The 19,938-nt window shown below is 45.1% G+C and overlaps 5 non-coding genes and 1 pseudogene across 5 annotated transcripts; 2 read left to right on the forward strand and 4 right to left on the reverse strand.

Annotated features, from left to right (window-relative positions):
• LOC137316330 (zinc finger protein 271-like) overlaps nucleotides 1-19,938 on the reverse strand; it is a 212,561-nt pseudogene that overhangs the window by 147,200 nt on the left and 45,423 nt on the right.
• trnav-aac (transfer RNA valine (anticodon AAC)) lies at nucleotides 4,151-4,223 on the forward strand. Its single transcript has one exon. It is a non-coding gene; the product is annotated as a tRNA-Val (tRNA).
• trnav-uac (transfer RNA valine (anticodon UAC)) lies at nucleotides 6,937-7,009 on the forward strand. Its single transcript has one exon. It is a non-coding gene; the product is annotated as a tRNA-Val (tRNA).
• On the reverse strand, nucleotides 7,673-7,744 carry trnaw-cca (transfer RNA tryptophan (anticodon CCA)). The gene has a single exon. It is a non-coding gene; the product is annotated as a tRNA-Trp (tRNA).
• On the reverse strand, nucleotides 9,297-9,369 carry trnav-aac (transfer RNA valine (anticodon AAC)). Its single transcript has one exon. It is a non-coding gene; the product is annotated as a tRNA-Val (tRNA).
• trnav-cac (transfer RNA valine (anticodon CAC)) lies at nucleotides 16,636-16,708 on the reverse strand. The gene has a single exon. It is a non-coding gene; the product is annotated as a tRNA-Val (tRNA).

A 19,938-nucleotide genomic window follows, 5' to 3' on the forward strand; every position in this document is an offset into this window, starting at 1 on the left:
GAGGACACAGCTCCACATCTCCTTAAGTTATCCAATCCTCCATTGGCATCATTAAATCAACTTCAATATTTCTGGATCAAATTCAAAAAATGTTTCCTTGTTGGTTGTCTGCTAAAAAAAGGGGAACAAATGTCATACCTGGTTATCAAATAGTGTGTGTCTGACTCTATGTTAAGATGCAGCCCCTCCTCCCATTATAGAAATAAAGTCTCTGCCTGATCTAAACGAGCACTTTAAGCCGCAGTTATCCCGCGATAGAAACAGTCTGCACTTTCTCGAAAGCCATGTCTGTTTCTCTTGCCCTCTCTCCATCAGTTTCCCCCTCTCCTCTCTCCCTTTTTCTGTTTCTCCCTAATTCTCTGTTTTTATTTGTTATTTTTCTTTCTCTGATCTCCATAGAATCATAGAAGTAATAACATTAAAGTTAATTGTTATAATGAAAATGATAACTGATACAGAGGAGAATAAAATTACAGTTAGTAGTTAAATTGGACATAATAACTAATACACAAGGGAATAAAATTACAGTTGATTGTTAATGTAGTCATGATAACTAATACACTGAGCAATTAATTTACAGATGTTAATATAGTCATGATAACTAATACACTGGGGAATTAAGTTACAGTTGTTTGTTAATATAGTCATGATAACCAATACACTGGGGAATGAATTCACAGTTGTTTGTTAATATGATCATGAGAACTGATACACTGGGGAATAAATTTACAGTTGTTTGTTCATATAGTTATGATAACTAATGCACGGTGGAACAAAATTGCTGTTAATTGTTAAATTGGACATGGTAATTGATACATAAGAAATAGGAGCAGGGCTAGAATGCATCCCTCGACCCTGCTCCGCCATTCAATAAGATCATTGCTGATCTTCGATGTCAACTCCACTTTCGCGCCCGATCCCCATATCCCTTGATTCCCCGAGAGTCCAAAAATCAATCGAACTCAGCCTTGAATATAATCAACGGCTCAGCATCTACAGCCCTCTGGGGTAAAGGATTCCAAATATTCACTACCCTCTGAGTGAAGAACTTCTTCCTTATCTAAGTATTAAATGGCCAGCCCCTTATCCTGAGACGATGCCCCGTTGTTCTAGACTCTCCAGCCAGGGGAAACAATCTCTCTGCATCTACTCTCGCAAGCCCCATCAGAACTTCATGGGCCCGATATTACAATGGCGGTGGGTTTGCGGCGGGGGGTCGACTGGGCTCGTGTGTAACGCGCCGATTGAAATCTGTCTGCCCCGTGCGCAATCGCAGCCTAATTGGATCCACTTCCCTGGTCTTCCGCGTTTCCCTCTGCTGAGCTGCGCGTCGGGCGGGACTGCGCATGCGCAGTAAGGTCTATCAGCAGGAGGAGCCCTATTTAAAGGGGCAGTCCTCCCCTGACTGATGCTGCAGGAAATAGGAAAAAAATACATCATGGATCAGCCCAGGGGGAAGGCTGCTCCCAGGTTTCATGATGCCTCACTCCTGGTCTTAATGGATGGGGTGAGGAAGAGGGTGATAACAGAGATCTTACCCCCGGCGGGCGGGAGGAAGCGGCCTGCCTCTGCCACCAAGAAGGCCTGGCTCGAGGTGGCAGAGGAGGTCACCTGCTCCACCAACATATCGCGCACCTGCATACAGTGCAAGAGGCGCTCCAATGACCTCAGTAGGTCAGCCAAAGTGAGTACACTTACTCATTCCCCTACACTCCGTCTGCCATATCACCGCCCCCACCCCACATCTCCTTCTGCACTGCCAACACTACTCTGTCACATCACTCCTCACACCCACTCAAAGCTCAACCTTATCTTACCTGCACTTATTCACCTCGCCAGTACTCATCCCGCCACTAGCATTCAACCCAATCCTCATACAATCTCATGACTCTATCTCATACTCACCCTCTCATGCATCTCTTTCACCGTCAGCTTCACTCAACCTGCCACTACCTGTGCTGCAGCCACAGTGCATGCATCACATATGTTCAGTTGGAAGCGTAAGGCAAACGTGTTGTGAGCACGAAGGGGATGCACAAGGGTGCTTGAGGGTTTGTCATGGTTTTTACGTAGATTTAATTTTTGATCAACTCACATAACATATTCTATTGTCACCACGACAGTCACGTCTTTGCGAATCTTGTCTGGTTTGTGCAATAATGCCCTTTCCTGAGGATCACAATGAAGACCCACAACTGATGCCACCCATTGAGTCACTGCAGAGTGGGTGTAGGTGTATTTGCAGGGCTCTTTTGTGCAGACGACTGAGAGACGTCGGCGATGTCCCTGGTGGCACCCTGGAAGAATGCGGAGGAGAAGTTGTTGAGGGCAGTGGTGACTTTGACAGTGACAGGTAAGAATATCGTGCTCGGGCCAGCCGGGAGCAGCTCAGCATGAAGGAGGCTGCAGATGTCCATGACTACATGTCGAGTGACTCTGAGCCTCCGTGTGCACTGCTGCTCAGAGAGGTCCAGGAAGCTTAGCCTCTGTCTGTAGACCCTGTGGCGAGGGTAGTGCCCTCTGCGATGCATCTCTCTCTGCGGTTGCCCTCCCTCCTGCTGTTCCGGTTGGATCTGTCACAGCACTGTGTTGTGGAGATCCACGTGTCAGAGGTGGACGGCGTGGCCGGCGAGGCTGGTGATGCTGTTCGCCCTCCGAGAAGGTCATGCCTGCAGCGAAGGCGGCCCCCATCCGGAAGATGTACATCTGAGGGGGTCCGCAAGGTGGGTAATTGTGTCTCGACACAGGGGTAAGTTTGCAAGTTTGTGAATTTTCTTGTTAGGAGGAGGGTGGTGGAGGCCACACTTTGTCCAAAGTGACAGAGTGGCCGACTGCAATGAGAGAGGGTCTCCCCCACCAACCTGTCAAATGGACCTTTGCAGCTGCCATAGACTGGTGGCTGCAACACGTCCATTTGAACTGGGAGTGTTTCCCCCAGTACGGGAAACAGCCTCAGTCAATTGCAAAATCCCATCCCTTCTAAAATAACAGGTCAATCAGGGCTCTAAACAGTCCCTCAAACTAATACAGCATCTCAAACTAAGAAAGTGCCTCAAAATAATACAACACCTCACACTAATACAGTACCTCACATCGATACAGAACCTGAAACTAATATAATACCTCAAACTAATACAGCATCTCAATCAAATACAGTATCTCAATCTAATAAAGTACTTCAAACTAATACAGCACCTCAAACGAATACAACAGCTTAATCTAATACAGCAACTCAAACTGATGCAGAATCTGAAATTAATATTTTAATTATTCGTTCATGGGATGTGGGCGTCGCTGGCGAGGCCAGCATTTATTGCCCAACCCTAATTGCCCTTGAGAAGGTGGTGGTGAGCCGCCTTCTTGAACCGCTGCAGTCCGTGTGGCGAAGGTTCTCCCACAGTGCTGCTGAGTAACAGACAAAGCACCGGTGGGCGCGCCGGTTGCAGGAGAGCTGGCTGGCGGTGATATCGATGCTGTGAGCGAGACCAGACCGTTTCCATGTTTCCACAAACAATGTCCCATCCTTTATTTCTAGAAAAGTAACACTCATAGTGGACAATTGCATTTCTGTGGCTGCAACATGAAACTTTGGCTAGGTGACACGCTGCTTTAGTGTATCTTGCAAGAAAAGTAAGCGGATGCTTTCTGTGGTGCAATCGGTTAGCGCGTTCAACTATTAGCTAAAAAGTTTGTGGTTTGAGCCCGCCCACCCAGGGACAAATGTTGCGCCTTCTTTCCCCACTTTAGGATTCATTTCCTCATTCTGAAGCCGGTGCCAGCTTTTTATGCCTGATCTGCAGTAACTGGGAGCACTTTAAATGGTTCCGATCTCTTAATCTCATTTCAAGTTTTCTAATGTGTGATCTGGCTGCAAGAAAACATTCTGTGAACAATGTGATCTGAGCATGCCTGATTCGCCATAATTGACACTGCCGTCGGATATCAGGCACATGCAAAAAAAAACAGTGAAATGTTTGTGTCGGCGCGATGCTCTGGGATTCCCTGCCTGACCATCGCCACCGATCCTTCTCTGCAGCCTTCCGAAATACAGCGCAGGAAATGGATCCCTGTGAAATGAGCTCCTGGACAGTAATACGGAAATTAGTTTGGCTGAGGGGTTATATCCATAAGCCGGCCATTGAGGCATCAGGTTTCCGTAGTGTAGTGGTTATCACATTCGCCTAACACACGAAAAGTCCCCGGTTCGAAACCGGGCGGAAACATTTTGAAACCTTGTCCCCATTAAAAATGATTAAATATTTAACGATTCACATCGCTGAATAATGTGAACAAAGTCCATATCTCCCAGCCCTGTTAATGTCGTCCGCTGAGAGCAGGCGATGAATGCCAGCGTGATATTGGGGGTGAAGGCGACTTCCAATCCTGTCTCACACCCGGTGGAACCTGGCGGAGATTTGAAAAGCCCTATCTCTTCAACCAATAAATGAAACGGTGTTTGAGAAATATTCATATATATAATAACATCCAGGATCCTGTCTTCAGAGTGCGTGGCGCAAAGGTCTGACTCCAGATCAAAAGGCTGCGTGTTCACATCACATCGGGGTCACTGTTTCTTTCACCGCTCACATGAGACTGGATAATTCCCGAATGAAGGTTTTAATTTCTTTGTCACAAAAAAAACAGAAGTTTGGTCTGAACCCTGACTCAGTATCTCCCCAGTGGCAGGGAGGGGAGCGCCTGATACCCTCATTTATTTCATGCAACAAACTGACACGAACATGATATTGATTTAAAATCGACCTGCAGATGGATGCACACAGAAAAAAAGACATCCACAGAAACAGACAGGAACTACCTGCATAAATTACATATATATATATATATATCGCGCCTTTAACGTGGTCAGACGATTTAAGCTCGGTGAACTTGCTTCAGCTTTCTGAAATGTACTTGTCCATCCTTCAGAGGTCACGGGAAATATATCTTTTGCCTTTCGAAAAAAGACGCGAAAAGCAGAGACATGTTTTGTTTTCAGCACGGCTGGTGAAATGGCCGGACTATCATAAATTAGGAGTCGCCTTTCAAACATTTAAAGGCGACTATCTAAAAATCACTTGGTGCAAATTTGAAATCACGGTTACTATTTATTTAGGTCTGAAAGAAATAACAATAAAAATGGCAGTCAGTGCCCGCGGTGAGACGGTGATGAACTTGTTTGCTGCGAAGTTCACCGCTGGGCTAAAGCTGACGCCGTTTAAAGGACGCGAACCCACTCAATGTAAAGGATGAGCTCATAACCAACAGGTCCCGTCAACGTCAAACACCTCCTTTCTTGTTCAATAGAGGGAGCAGAGGCGTGTACATCATCAGACGCCAGCAACTTTAAGAAATGTAACAGATAAAGGCACAGATGCAAATCCCAAATCTTTTCAATGCAAAGTTATTTTACTTTACTTAAAGTGCCGTGAGGCTGAAAACGAGTCACAGATGATTTGCGTTCACTCGTGACTTGTTTTCCAGTGTTTGTCCATCAGGTTTGCAATTTAATTTGTATTGGATATTGAAAATATTTCAGGATGATTGCACAACATACCATGTGTAAAGCAACCATCTAGATAACTTCAATCATCACACACTCTACATCGACGCTGCAGAGGCCCCAGCACCCCTTTCAATATTGTTTTTCTCAACTCACAGTTTTCAAAAGGGAATTGGATAAACGCTTGGATGGAAACTTTTTCTGGTCTATGGGGAAACAGCAGGCGAGTGGGACTAACTGGACAGCTCTTTCAGAGAGCTGGCACAGGCACGATGGGCCGAATGGCATCCTAATGGCGCTGTCCTATTCTACGATTCTATTAATAGTTCAATTTCCGCCTTTCACTAAGCCTCTCTAAATGGAGCGCAGTAATCGTGTCCCTGTGAAACGAGCTCCTGAACAGTAATACGGAAATTAGCGTGGCTGAGCGGTTTGAAACTCTGGTTAGGCTCCTAACAGGAAATTTCCTCTCTAGGTTTGATTAGTTTATCAATTATCTCCCCCCTTTCGATCTTAAATGTTTTTATACTTTTTTTGATCTCTTCTTCTCCTGTCATGCCCACAATATTAGACTCCCTGGTAAATACTGAAGAAAAGTGACTATTTCATAATTCTGCCATTTCGCTGTCATTGCCTGTGAGTTTGTCGTGTGTATCCCTTAGTGGCCCTATTCCGATCCTAAATATCTTTGGGTGTTGATGTGTCTAGAATACTTTGCTTTTTTGATATTCCTTTTTGCCTTTCTAATAGTTCGTTAGCCTTCTTTCCCAGTCTTTTCACATTCCCCTCTCTCCTTTTTCTTTCGTTTCAATTTTGTCCTTATTGATTGATTCAACCCTGGTGTGTCACTTCTGGCTAGTTTTTTCTTGCTTTGTCGTGGGATATATTTCTCCTGGACTCTGTTGATCAGCGTTTTTATTGCTGCCCACTGCTGTTCTATTTCTTTCTCCAGGTCATTAATATGTCAAACATTTCACCATTCAAAACTTCTTAAGTCACATCTGCATGACAAAGCCAGTTGCTTTTGTGGGAGGAGCAAATCAAGTTGGCAGAAAAATCAGCTGCAGCCCAATCCACAAATTAAATATTTCCACGTCTTGGTAAAAATAAGCACTGTCAGAAGTGGGATTCGGACCCACGCCTCCAAAACAAACTGTGACCTGAACGCAGCGCCTTAGACCGCTCGGCCATTCTGACTACCTATACCATCCTTTATTCTGCATTATTTCTGCACTGTTGGCCAGTGAAAGCAGCATAAAAGTTTAAAACGGTACTCGCCCAACGTGGGGCTCAAACCCAGTACCCTGAGAGTTTTTAAAGATAAGGGGGAGCAGCCACTGTCTGTGTCTCTTGCTGCAATGGAAACAACACATTCCAAGTACGAGCAGAGAGAGCACACCATTCAGCTACCCATTGTGTTGCATACCATGCCATCGGTTTCCATAGTGTAGCGGTTATCACGTTCGCTTTACACGCGAAAGGTCCCCGGTTCGATCCCGGGTGGAAACATTATGTTGGAACTTGGTCTCCTCAAGCATCCAGGTCGATTTTCTTCTCCTGCCTCAAAGGGAGACAGTGGCTGCTCCCTTATTCTTTGCAAGCTGCATCTTTTATTTCATTGAACAGATAATTTTGAGTGAGAGAAAACTGATCCACAGTGACGCTCATTTCAAGTTTTATCCCCTTTTAATCTGGAAGGATATATTGGCTTTGGACAGATTGGCTTTTGAAAGGAGTTAGTCGGGTGGGATCGACAAACCTTTTCCGCTGGTGGGGGACAAGGGAATACGAACCAACCATCCACCAAGTTCTCCCGAATTCTCCGGTGCAATGGGAAACCGGCCAACAAAAGCCCTTTCATTGACCGTGGAAGTTCAGTCAATTTTCTGATAACAAAGCGCTCAATCGATGTCTCTTGTCTATTTCCCTATGTTTCCGGATACTGTCTGCATCTCTGCCCTTTGTTTATCTCACTATGTGTCCACCTGCAGGGTGGTTTTTGAACGAAGATGTGTGTTTGTCTTCTGTTCTTTACATTAAATGAATGAGGTCATCAGGTGCTTCCCTCCCTACCAGAGGCAGACTTTCGAGCAGGGTTCTGTTAATTGTGAAGACGCAAAGAAAACTTAAATTGCAGAATTGTTCAAACCGGCTCTCAGGGAAAAAAAACTGTGACCCCGACGTGATTTGAACACGCAACCTTCTGATCTGGAGTCAGACGCGCTACCGTTGCGCCACGAGGCCTGGATGCTACAGTGCGTGTTTGTTTCTATCAATGTTTGTCAAGCACCGCTTTATTTCTGCGAGATTGGTGGAATGGGTTGGCTTTCAAATCCCCGCCCACTCCCACCAGATGTCAGGCAGCATCAGAAGTGTCCTTCACCTGTCAGGGGCAGCATGGCAAATCCAATTACATTCATCCTGCACCCAGAATTATCACATCACAGGAAAAGGATGTGGGAAACTGCTCAAGATACATAACAGGAGGGGATCTTCTGAAAAACACTTCGACTTTCGGTGTTTAGACTTCGATTAGAACTCCAAAAAATAACGTGTGAAAATATAAACTATGGGTGTGATCTTTATATATGTAGGAAACTGCTCAAAATACATAACAGGACGGGAAACTTCTGAAAAACACGTGGACTTTCGATGTTTCGACTTTGGTGAGAACTGCAAAAAAGAACGTGTGAAAATATTTATTATGGTTGTGATGCTTATATATAAAGTGAATGTTTGTTTGCAGATTTCTCCCGTTACTGTCGCAACTATGGGTTGTTAATCCATCAACAATAACTTCCGCTTGATTTTAGCCCGAGTGGTTACAAAATAGCAATGTTAATGGACTGATTACAACAGAGTTGCACTCCAGGTGTCTTCAACATTACATTCAACAGTATTATTATTATAATACAACTGTCTACAGATTACATTAATGAAAGCAATCAACACAACCTGACCTGTCTGCGAATCCAGGTATATCAGACCTGACCTTTGCGGACTGCCTGTGGAAATGGACTTCTGACTGTCCCCTATTGAGAGCTCTAACATTTGAAAAGGGAGCATGCCCTATCTTTATACGATTCGGTTACATTGTTCTGTACGTAAGCACCACTGATCTTAACTCATGGTCGTAAACCATCCGACTTTGCTGACTCTCAGAAACCACCAAGGGTTGATTATTGTCTTAGTTTTTTTTAGACTTTCTCCGTCATCAGGCTTTGATGCTTATACTAGGTTATCACAACCTGGAGTTCAGGTGTCCAGGACACCCAAGTTTCTCTGGACATCAACATTTCATAGTTTCTCACCATTTCAAAAATATTCAGTTCTCTGTTCTTCCTACCAAAGTGAATAACCTGACGTTTCCCCACATTATACTCCATCTGCCACATTCTTGCCCACACACTTAACCTGTCTGTATCCCTTTGTAGACTCTTTGTGTCCACTTCACAGCTTACTTTCCCACCTAGATTTGTATCTTCAACAAACTTGGATACATTACACTCGAAACCTTCATCAAGTCATTAAAAGTCTTCTATGGGCATATAAATAGTAAACTGGTAGTGAGAGGAGGGGTAATAACGATTAGGGACCAAAAAGGAGATCTACACATGAAGGCATCGGGCATGGCTGAGGTTCTAAATGAGTATTTTGCATCTGTCTTTACCGAGGTAGAAAATGCTGCCTAATCACAGTAAATCACAGGGCTGGGAGAAATGGACTTTGTTCACATTCGTCAGCGATGTGAATCGTTAAATATTTCATCATTTTTAATGGGGACAAGGTTTCAAAATGTTTCCGCCCGGTTTCGAACCGGGGACCTTTCGTGTGTTAGGCGAATGTGATAACCACTACACTACGGAAACCTGATGCCTCAATGGCCGGCTTATGGATATAACCCCTCAGCCAAACTAATTTCCGTATTACTGTCCAGGAGCTCATTTCACAGGGATACATTTACTGCGCTGTATTTCGGAAGGCTGCAGAGAAGGATCGGTGGCGATGGTCAGGCAGGGAATCTCAGAGCATCGCGCCGACACAAACATTTCACTGTTTTTTTTTGCATGTGCCTGATATCCGACGGCAGTGTAAATTATGGCGAATCAGGCATGCTCAGATCACATTGTTCACAGAGTGTTTTCTTGCAGCCAGATCACACATTAGAAAACTTGAAATGAGGTTGAGAGATCGGAACCATTTGAAGTGCTCCCAGTTACTGCAGATCAGGCATAAAAAGCTGGCACCGGCTTCAGAATGAGGAAATGAATCCTAAAGTGGGGAAAGAAGGCGCAACATTTGTCCCTGGGTGGGCGGGCTCAAACCACAAACTTTTTAGCTAATAGTTGAACGCGCTAACCGATTGCACCACAGAGGCATATAGTACAAAAGCTACAAAGTTATGCTAAACGTTTATAAAACACTGGTTAGACTGCAGCTGGAGCATTGTATTCAATTCTGAGCACCGCACTTTAAGAAAGATGTCAAGGCCTTGTCGAGGGTGCAGAGGAGATTTACTAGAATGGTAACAGGGATGAGGGACTTCAGTTATGTGGTGAGACTGGAGAATCTGGGATTATCCCCTGAGAGCGGAGAAGGTTAAGGGGAGATTTGAACGAGGTGTTCAAAATTATGAAAGGTTTTGACAGAGCAAATAAGGAGAAACTGTTTTCAGTGGCAGAAGGGTCGGTAACCAGAGGACACAGATTTAAGGTAATTGGCAAAAGAGCCAGAGGCGACATGAGGGAACATAATTTACGCAGCGAGTTGTTATGATCTGGAATGCGCTGCCTGAAAGGCCGGTGGAAGCAGATTCAATGGTAACTTTCAAAAGTGGATTGGATAAATACTTGAAAAGGAAAACAATTAGCAGGCTTATGAGGAAAAAGCTTATGGTGGTGAGACGACTTGGATAGCTCTTTCAAAGAACTCGCACAGGCACGATGGGCAGAATGATCTCCTTCTGTGTTGTAACATATTAAGTTTTGCTGGACGGAGAAGCAACGCATTCCAAGTCAGAACAGAGACAGGAGACTAAGTCAGTTCCCCATTGTTTTTAATTAGATAGTAGCGGTTTCCGTAGTGTCGTGGTTATCGCGTTTGCTTCACATGCGAAAGGTTCCCGAGTGTAAACATTGTTTTGAAACTTGCTCTCCATACACATCCACGGAGGAGACTTTTTCTCGTGCCAAAAAGGGCGACAGTGGCTGCTCCCTTATTCTTGAAAAGCTGCATCTTTTAATTCACGAAACTGATAACTTTGAGTGAGAGAAAACTGATCCTCAGTGACGCTCATTTCAAGTTTTATTCCCTTTTACTCTAAAAGGGTATATTGTCCTTGGAAGGAGCGCAGCCCAGATTTACCAGAATGTTAGCAGGGCTCGAAGGGTTAAATTATGAGGATCGGTTACATACTTGTATTCCCTGGAATATAGAAGGCTTTTTATGATTTTGAAAGGTAGATAGACAAACCCTTTCCGCTGGTGAGGGAGTCTAAGACAATATCACAATAACACAGTAGATGTTTTACGAGTGAAAACGGCCCTACGCATCACTGTGAGTGTCAGAGACGAGCCCCTTGGTGCTGCGTCCTGTACAGTGAATGTCAAAACTTGTAAAAGTTGCAGAAAGTGTCAGGGGTTCAGATACACAAATCTCTAATGGGAATGAGATTTTGTCAGAGGTTGCAGCCTTCCCGACTTCTCTTGCCCTTTGCGAGACATCTGTTCCGGTTTAAATTCACAAACTGGGTGAGTTGGTGATCACGGTGCAGCAGACTCAGCGGTCCCGGGTGAGAGAGAGAGAAATCAGCCCGGGCGCGGCCACAATGTGCGCGGTGACACTGCACGGGAGGTCGGGGGTGGAGTCAGAGCTTGGGTTCTCCCCTGAAAGCAACATAAAAAGTTTAAAAGCGAATTCGCCCAACGGGGAGCTCGAATCCACGATTCTGAGATTAAGAGTGTTATGCTCTACCGACTGAGCGAGCCGGGCCTGAGAAACCCAACCACTCTTGTCTGTCATTGCAGTAAACTCGCCCCTGGGTGTCCATGTGCAGCAATCCCAAGATAACGTCCATATCATTGGCTGTGTTTATCTGTGTGTGTGTGTCCATCTGCAGGTTGATTTTGAACGAATACGAGTGTTTGTCTTCTGTTAGTAACATTAAATAAAAGAGTGCATCAGACACTTTCCTCCCTGACACTGGGGAAGCAGTGAAAACGCAACTAAAGCATGAATTGCGGAATTATACAGACTCTTATCAGCGCCAAAAGTAGCTTTAGTATATATGCACCCCAATAAATAAATAAATAATACAGGTATATGTAAATACATTTGCAACGAACAGAGTCACAAAACCAGAAATATTATTTGAACCTAATACAAACACTCCCAGATATATTTAAAAACCTGACATGTGTTTTCTGGTGGTGTCGTGGTTTGGATTCGGCATTCTCACTGCCACAGCCTTGGTTCGATTCTTGATCACAGGACTTGCTGTTACAAAAAACAAATGCCAATTTTGGAGAATCACAGCAAATGTTCAACACAGAAGGAGGCCATTCGGCCCATCATGTCCGCGCCGGCCGAAAATGCGCCACTCAGCCGAATCCTACTTTCCAGCGCTCGGTCCGGAGCCTTTTTGGTTACGCCAATTCAGGTGCATATCCAAGTATTATTTAAATGTAACGAGGGATTCTGCCTCTACCATCCTTTCAGGCAGTCAGTTCCAGACTCCTACCACCCTCTGGGTAAAAATAATTCTCCTCAGCTCCCCTCTAATCCTTCCACCAATCACTTTAAATCTATGCCCCCTGGTTATTGACCTCCCTGCTAAGGTAAATAGGTCCATCCCATCCACTCTATCTCGGCCCTTCATAATTTTGTACACCTCAATTAAATCACACAACTCCCTCTGAATACCAACATATATTGGACTCTCACCTTTTAAAAAGTATTCTGCTTTCGATTCTTCCTACCAAAGTGGACAATTTCACATTTTCCCACCTTATAACACAACTGCCACCCTCTTACCCAATCACTTAACCTGTCCACCTCCCTTTGCGTCCTCCTCACGGCTTACTTTCCCACCTACCTTTGTATCATCAGCAAACTTGGATACATTACACTCGGTCCCCTCATCTCAGTCATTAATATAGAATGTAAACAGCAATTGCAACTTAAATTGCAAGGGCCGTACGCGTGTCAAGCGAACTGGTAACCACTCCACCACAAAAAACCGCTGGTGATTTATACTGGACAGGGGGGAACTGACCAGTCACCTCTCTCTGCTCTGATTGGGACAGTTTCACTTCTCTTTAAACAACATCTCTCCTGTCCCACACCAAAATCATGGAATAGAATCATAGAATATTACAGCACAGAAGGAGGCCATTCGGCCGTTTTGCCCTGCCTACTCTTTGAAAGAGCTGTCCAATTTAGTCAAAAAAAACCAGCCTTTTCCCCGTAACCTTGCAAATCAGTCCTCTTCAAGTACCTGTCCAATTGCCTTTTGAAAGTTCCTATGAAAGCTGCTTCCACCACCCTTTCAGGGAGTGGCTACCAGATCGTAACAACCCTCTGTGTGAAAAAAAAAATCTCCTCATTTCCCCTCTAGTCCTAAAAGCTCTCAATCCTTTTCCACGGATGCCTTTTTACAAACATTTCATTCATCAAAACCACACAAGTTAAGCAGGAAAAATTCTTCATTTTCAAGTAATTAACGTTCCGAAGGTGCTCCCTAATTTCCCTCCCCTAACCTTATGAATCAGGTCATTCTTGTCCGGATCCTTTTCCACATGAACCGGCCTCCCCCCCGCCCCGCCCCTCAGGAAGTAGCCATTCTGATTCTGTGACTGTGGCCAGCTTTGTTCGGGCAGTTGGTTTGACAGGGACCTCACACCGCACCCTCCTCCCGTGTTTTCTTCCACATCCGCAGATTGGAGCCGGGGCCTGGACTGATTTTTTTTTCTCTGTCTCACCCGGGGCCGCTGAGTCTCCGACTCAGATCACAAACCAACTCTCCTGCACCCGATCACCAACTCACCCAGTTTGTAAATTGAAACCGGAGCCAGTGCCTCGTCAGAGGGCAAGAGATGTCGGTGAGGCAGCAACCTCTGACAAAATCTCAGGCTCATCAGAGAGGTTTGTGTATCTGAATCCCGAATAACTTTCTGCTCCTTTTAAAGTTTTGACCATTGCACACAACGCGGCACTGACAGACTCGTCTCTTGCACTGACCGTCAAGCAAGAGAAGAGTTCACTCGCGAAAGCAGCGGAAAAGTTTAAAACAGAACTCACCCAACGTGGGCCTTGAACCCACGATCCGGAGATTAAAGATTCTCATGCTCCACAGACTGAGCTGGCCGGACTTACGGACACGTCTCGATTTAGTCTGTTATTGCAGCGAGGCGGCTGCTGGCTCCCCCGAGGGGCTGAGTTTCGAATCGGAGAAGGATACAGCTCAGAAGCAGGCCATTCGGGCCATCGCGCCCGTGCCTTGCCCGACAAACCATGTACCAGATTCTCCTGAATTCCAAGGTGTGGAACGAAAGCGAACAACAAAATCCCTTCCATTCGAACGTGGAGGTACAGGCAATTCTCTGAGAAACCGGTTTGTCTATTTCCCGGTGTTTGCCTGTCTCCCTGGCTGTGTTTATCTCTGTGCGTGTGGAGCTGCAGGCTGATTTTGAATTAATAATTGTGTTTGTGTGTGTTTCTTGCAATAAATAAATGAGGGAATCAGACGCTTCTCTCCCTGACACTGGGGAACGAGTGAGGCAGAATTCAGAGCAGGGTTCTGTTTATTGTGAAAATGGGAATGCAATATGAATTATTCAGACTTCGACCAGCGTTAAGAACAAGTGTGACCCCGACATGATTTAAACACGCCACCTTAAATCAGACGTGCCGCTATTGCGCCTGGAGGTTCAATGGTAGGGACCTTGATGTTGACCTTGATGAAAGTTTCTCATACACCGTTTCATTTATTTCAGATTACCAAATCCCCGGCCACTCCCACCAGGTGTCAGGCAGCCTCAGAAGCAGCCTTCACCTGTCCGCGGCAGCATGACTGCAGCAAATCCAATGACACACACCCGGCACCCAGAATCATCACATCACAGGAAAGGAACTGGACGGGCAGCATCTGAAAATACGCTGAGACTTTCGGTGTGTGGACTTTGTTCAGGACTGCTAACAGGACGGTGTGAAAATTTAAACTATGGATGTGTATAAATGGATGTCATGCTTCTTTATAAAGTGAGTGTTTATGTTATGGGTGCCATTTATAAATGTATTTTGATTATTTTTACAATATGATATATCTTGTTATAAATATATATGATTGCATCTGTGACACTCAAAAATACATTTGCGTGCAACTGTGTGGTGGTTATCATTATATCTCTGTGTATCTGTGTTACGTACTTGTGTGTGATGAAAAATAAGACATAGAGAAATAAATCTCCAGAAAATACATTTACAATATATACACCCCAATAAATGAATTAAAAAACGAGTTGGAACAGGCACGATGGGCCGAATGGCCTCCTTCTGTGATGTTTCCATGCTGTGATTCTATGTTATGGAGGATTTTCTGATGCAGTGGATATTCGGGGCAGAGGACCAAGTGGGGATTGAGCTCGACGGCAAGTGTATACAGTTCGTTCAAAGGACTGAAGCCGATGGTTTCATTCTTCCCGTCGTTTAGCAGCAGGAAATTACTCGGCCATGCAGGCGACATTTTTTGTCTTCATTCATGGGATGTGGGTGTCAATGGCGAGGTCAGCATTTATTGCCCATCACTAATTGCTCTTGAGAAGGTGCTGGTGAGCCGCCTTCGTGAACTGCAACTTTCATTGACTGTGTCATTGACATTTTCGGGATGGAGAGAAACTATTTCCGCTGGTTGTGGATTCTAGGACTCGGGGGCACAGTCTAAAAATTAGAGCCAGACCTTTCAGGAGTGAGATTAGAAAACACTTCTAAACACAAAGGATGGTCGAAGTTTGGATCACTCTTCCGCAAACGGCAATTGATGCTAGCTCAATTGCTAATTTTAAATCTGAGACAGATAGCTTTTTGCCAACTGAAGGTATTAAGGGATATGGGCTAAAGGCAGGTATATGGAGTTCGATCACAGATCAGCCATGATCATATCAAATGGCGGAGCAGGCTCGAGGGGCTGAATGGCCTACTCCTATTCCGATGGTGCATTTCCCCAAGTTTCTGTTCTCTCCACAGTTGTTGAATGACCGCCTTGTGCGTCCAGCATATTTTCTTTCAAAGCTCGGTTTAGGGATGAGCCGGTGGGCGTCAAAACGTGCCGTGGACGGAGACCGGGTTGGTTATTGCGGGAAGAGTAAATCAACTGGGCCGAAAAATCAACCGCAGCTCAAGCAACAAATAAAATAGGAGTCAAAATGACCAATATCAGAAGTGGGATTCGAACCCATGCCTCTAAAGAAGACTACAACCTCAGACTGTGCGGCCATCCTGACTGATGAAGGGCCCTTTCACTCGCCACCTTTTCCACATTGAGACCCCCCGCCCCCCCGGAGGAAGTTTCACTCACTCCAGTGCTTGGTAAGATAAATACTGCTCGACAGGCTCACTGAGCGGGATGCCACCTCCCGGGTTTTCCTGAACCTATTGTACTTTATTCCTATTTAATCACGGAAATATCCGCAATCAGGAACTAAAAAGAATTAAAAGCTGAATCACAGAGAAAGAGAAATCCATGTTAAATCTGATGACACTGTAAATAAAACTCGCTGGTGGTCTAGTGGTTAGGATTCGGCGCTTTTACCACTACGGCCGGGGTGCGATTCCCGGTCAACAAAGCAACTTTTGAACACTTTTTATTTTAATCGCATTATAGAAATAAAAACAATCATTGTTTTATTCACCATTAATTAACTGATTACGTTATTTTGCAGAATGAAAGGCTACTGAGGGAAGTTGGAAAACTTTAACAATTTCTTTTGTGCGATGAACTTTTTATCCCTTCTCATTTTACACACTGTATTTTGAAGGGCTCGGTTTAAAATGTTCAGTGCTCGTGAGACCACGAATTTGTGTTAAACTTAACAGGACCGGCTCTTTCACAGATGAAAAAAATATCTGCCCCAACATAATGCTTCCGCCCGGGATCGAACCGGGGACCTTTCGCGTGTGAGGCGAACGTGATAACCACTTCACTACGGAAACCTCTGCTTTGGTTGTCAGCCAGAAATTAGAATGACGGCATTGATTCTCTTTCATAACTATTCAATTGATCGAAGTTGCACAAGTCACAAAAGAAAAATGTTCATTTCAAAGTTATTAAACTCCCCAATGTGGTCTGCCTTGTTTGGACAGGTGTGGAACCTGACATCACAGACTCAACAAAGCATCTTCTCAACATTTCCACTGGGAACAGGAGGAGGCCATTTCGCCCCTTGAACCTGTTCCACCCTTCAATTAGATCAGAGATAATCTGAACCGCAAATCCATTTACCCGTCTTTGCTCCCTATCTCTCGATACCCTTACCCAACAAAAATCTATCGATCTCAGTCTTGAAAGCTTCAATTAACCCCCAACATCCACAGCCTTTTGGGGACAGAGTTCCAGACTTCGACTGCCCTTTGTGTAAAAAAGTGCTTCCTGATTTCAAACCTGAATGGCATGGTTCTAATTTTAAGATTATGTCCCCCTCGTTCTTGATTCCCCAGAGGAAATTGATTCTCTCTCTCTATTCTATCGAATCATTTAAACACGTTAAACACCTCGCTCAGATCACCCCTCAATCTTCTTTTCTCGAGGGAATACGAGCCGAGTCGATTCAGCCTGTCCTCATAATTTAACCTTTTTAGCCCCGGTAACATTCTGGTGAATCTGCTCTGCACCCCCTCCAAGGCCAATCTATCCTTCCTGAGGTGCAGGGTCCAAAACTGAACGCAGTTACTCCAGACTCAGTCCAACCAGAGCTTTATATAACTGGAACATAAATTCCACTTCTTTATATTCCAGCCCCCTGAGATAAAGGCTAACACTCCGTTTTAAATTATGTTTGGACCTGTCCGTTAGGTTTTACTGATTTTTCTAAATGAACCGTTAATTCTCTCTGCTTCTCCACAGTTCCTAGCTTCTTAGCATTTGGAAAATATCCTGACCATCGGTCCAAAGTGGATTACCCCACATTGAACTCCATCTGCCATAGTTTTGCCCAAACACTTAATCTATCAATGTCCCTTTGCAATTTTCCACTCGCATCCACACTACTTACTGTACCACCTAACTTAGTGTCATCAGCAAACTTGGATATACGACTCTCTGTTCCTTCATCTAAGTCATTGACAAATATGGTGACAAGCTGAGACCCCAGTTACAGATCCCTGGGGGACACCACTAGTCGCATCCTGCCAATTGGAGTATGTACCCATTGTCCCTACTCTCTGTCTCCTATCTCCTAACCAATTCTCTACCCATGTCAATACGTTGCCTCAAGTTCCATGCACTTTCATTTTTGCCAACAGTCTCTTGTGTGGAACCTTATCAAATGCCTGTCGGAATTCCATATAAATAATATCATAGGAACATAGGAACAGGAGTAGGCCATTCAGCCCCTCGTTCCTGCTCTGCCATTTGATTAGATCATGGCTGATCTGTGATCTAACTCCATATACCCGCCTGTGGCCCATATCCCTTAATACCTTTGATTGCCAAAAAGCTATCTATCTCAGATCTCAATTTAGCAATTGAGCTAGTATCAATTGCCGTTTGCGGAAGAGAGTTTCAAACTTCTACCACCCTTTGTGTGTGGAAATGTTTTCTAATCTCGCTCCTGAAAGGTCCGGCTCTAATTTTTAGACAAAATGGTGGCTCGTTCACCGGTCATCTTGGACAAAATGGCGGCAAGTACGGTGGCCATCTTGGACAAAATGGCGGCAAGCCCTTCACGGCTTTTCGACAGGAACAGAAGGAGGCCATTTAGCTCCTCTAGCCTTTAATATGGGAACTGAAGGCCATTCAGCCCTTCGAGCCTGTTATACAGGAACTAGACGCCAATCAACCCTTCAAGCCAGTCAGATAGCAACAGGAGCATGCCATTCAGCCCCTCGAGCCCCTTACACCATATCTAGTGGCCAATCAGCCCCTCGAGCCTGTTACATAGGAACAGGAGGAGGCCACTCAGCCCATCGAGCGTGTTATACGGGAACTGAAGGCTATTCAGCCCCTCAAGCCCATTACACCGGAACTGGAGGCCATTCAGACCCTGAAGCCAGTTACACAGGGATAGGAGGAGGCCATTCAGCCATTCGAGCCTGTTATACAGGAACTTGACGTCAATCGATCCTTCATGCCTGTCAGGTAGCAACAGGAGGAGGCATTTCAGCCCCCGAGCCCGTTACACCAGACCAGGAGGCCAATCAGCCCCTCAAGGCTGTTACTTAGGAACAGCAGCAGGCCATTCAGCCCCATCAGGCGTGTTATACGGGAACAGAAGGCCATTCAGCAACTCGAGACTATTACAATGGAATAGGACACGGCTATTCAGCTCCTCGAGCTTGTTGGACTGGAACAGGAGGAGGCCATTCAGCCCTTCGAGACTGTTATACAGGATCTGGATGCAATTCAGCCCCTCGCGCATGTTACATAGGAACAAGAGAAGTCCATTCAGCCACATGAGCTTGTTACATAGAACAGGAGTAGACAATTCAGCTCCTCAACCTGTTCCGCGTAGTAGTAAAAATAATGGTTGTCTAAAGTGGGATTCGAACCCACGCCTCCAGAAGATACTGCGATCTAAATGGAGCGCTTTAGACCGCTCGGCCATCCTGACTACCAATTCCGTGTTTCATTCTGCATCATTTCTGCACTGTTGGCCAGTGAAAGCAGCATAAATGTTTAAAAAAGCACTCGCCCAATGTGGGGATCGAAGCCACAACCCTGAGGTTAAGAATCTCATGTACGACCGACTGTGCTAGCCGGACCTGAGCGTACCCAGCCGCATTATCTGTTATTACAGCAGGAGAAAGACTTCATTTCAAATTAATAGAATCAATTTTGAGGGACAGGATAAACTGTCACTTGGAAAGGCACGGACGAATCAAGGACAGTCAGCATGGATTTGTTGAGGGGAGGTCGTGTCTGACTAACCTGATTGAATTTTTCGAGGAGGTGATAAGAAGGATGGATGAGGGTAGCGCAATTGATGTAGTCTACATGGATTTTAGCAAGGCTTTTAAAAAGTTCCCACATGGCAGATTGGTCAAAAAAGTAAAGGCCCATGGGATCCAAGGGAATGCGGCTTGTTGGATCCAAAATTGGCTCAGTGGCAGAAAGCAAAGTTTAATGGTCGACGGGTGTTTTTGCGGCTGGAAGGCTGTTTCCAGTGGGGTGCCGCAGGGCTCGGTACTTGGTCCTTTGCTTTTTGTGGTATACGCTAACGATTAGG

Source organism: Heptranchias perlo, unplaced genomic scaffold, assembly GCF_035084215.1.
Source record: "Heptranchias perlo isolate sHepPer1 unplaced genomic scaffold, sHepPer1.hap1 HAP1_SCAFFOLD_59, whole genome shotgun sequence".
Lineage (NCBI taxonomy): Eukaryota > Metazoa > Chordata > Chondrichthyes > Hexanchiformes > Hexanchidae > Heptranchias > Heptranchias perlo.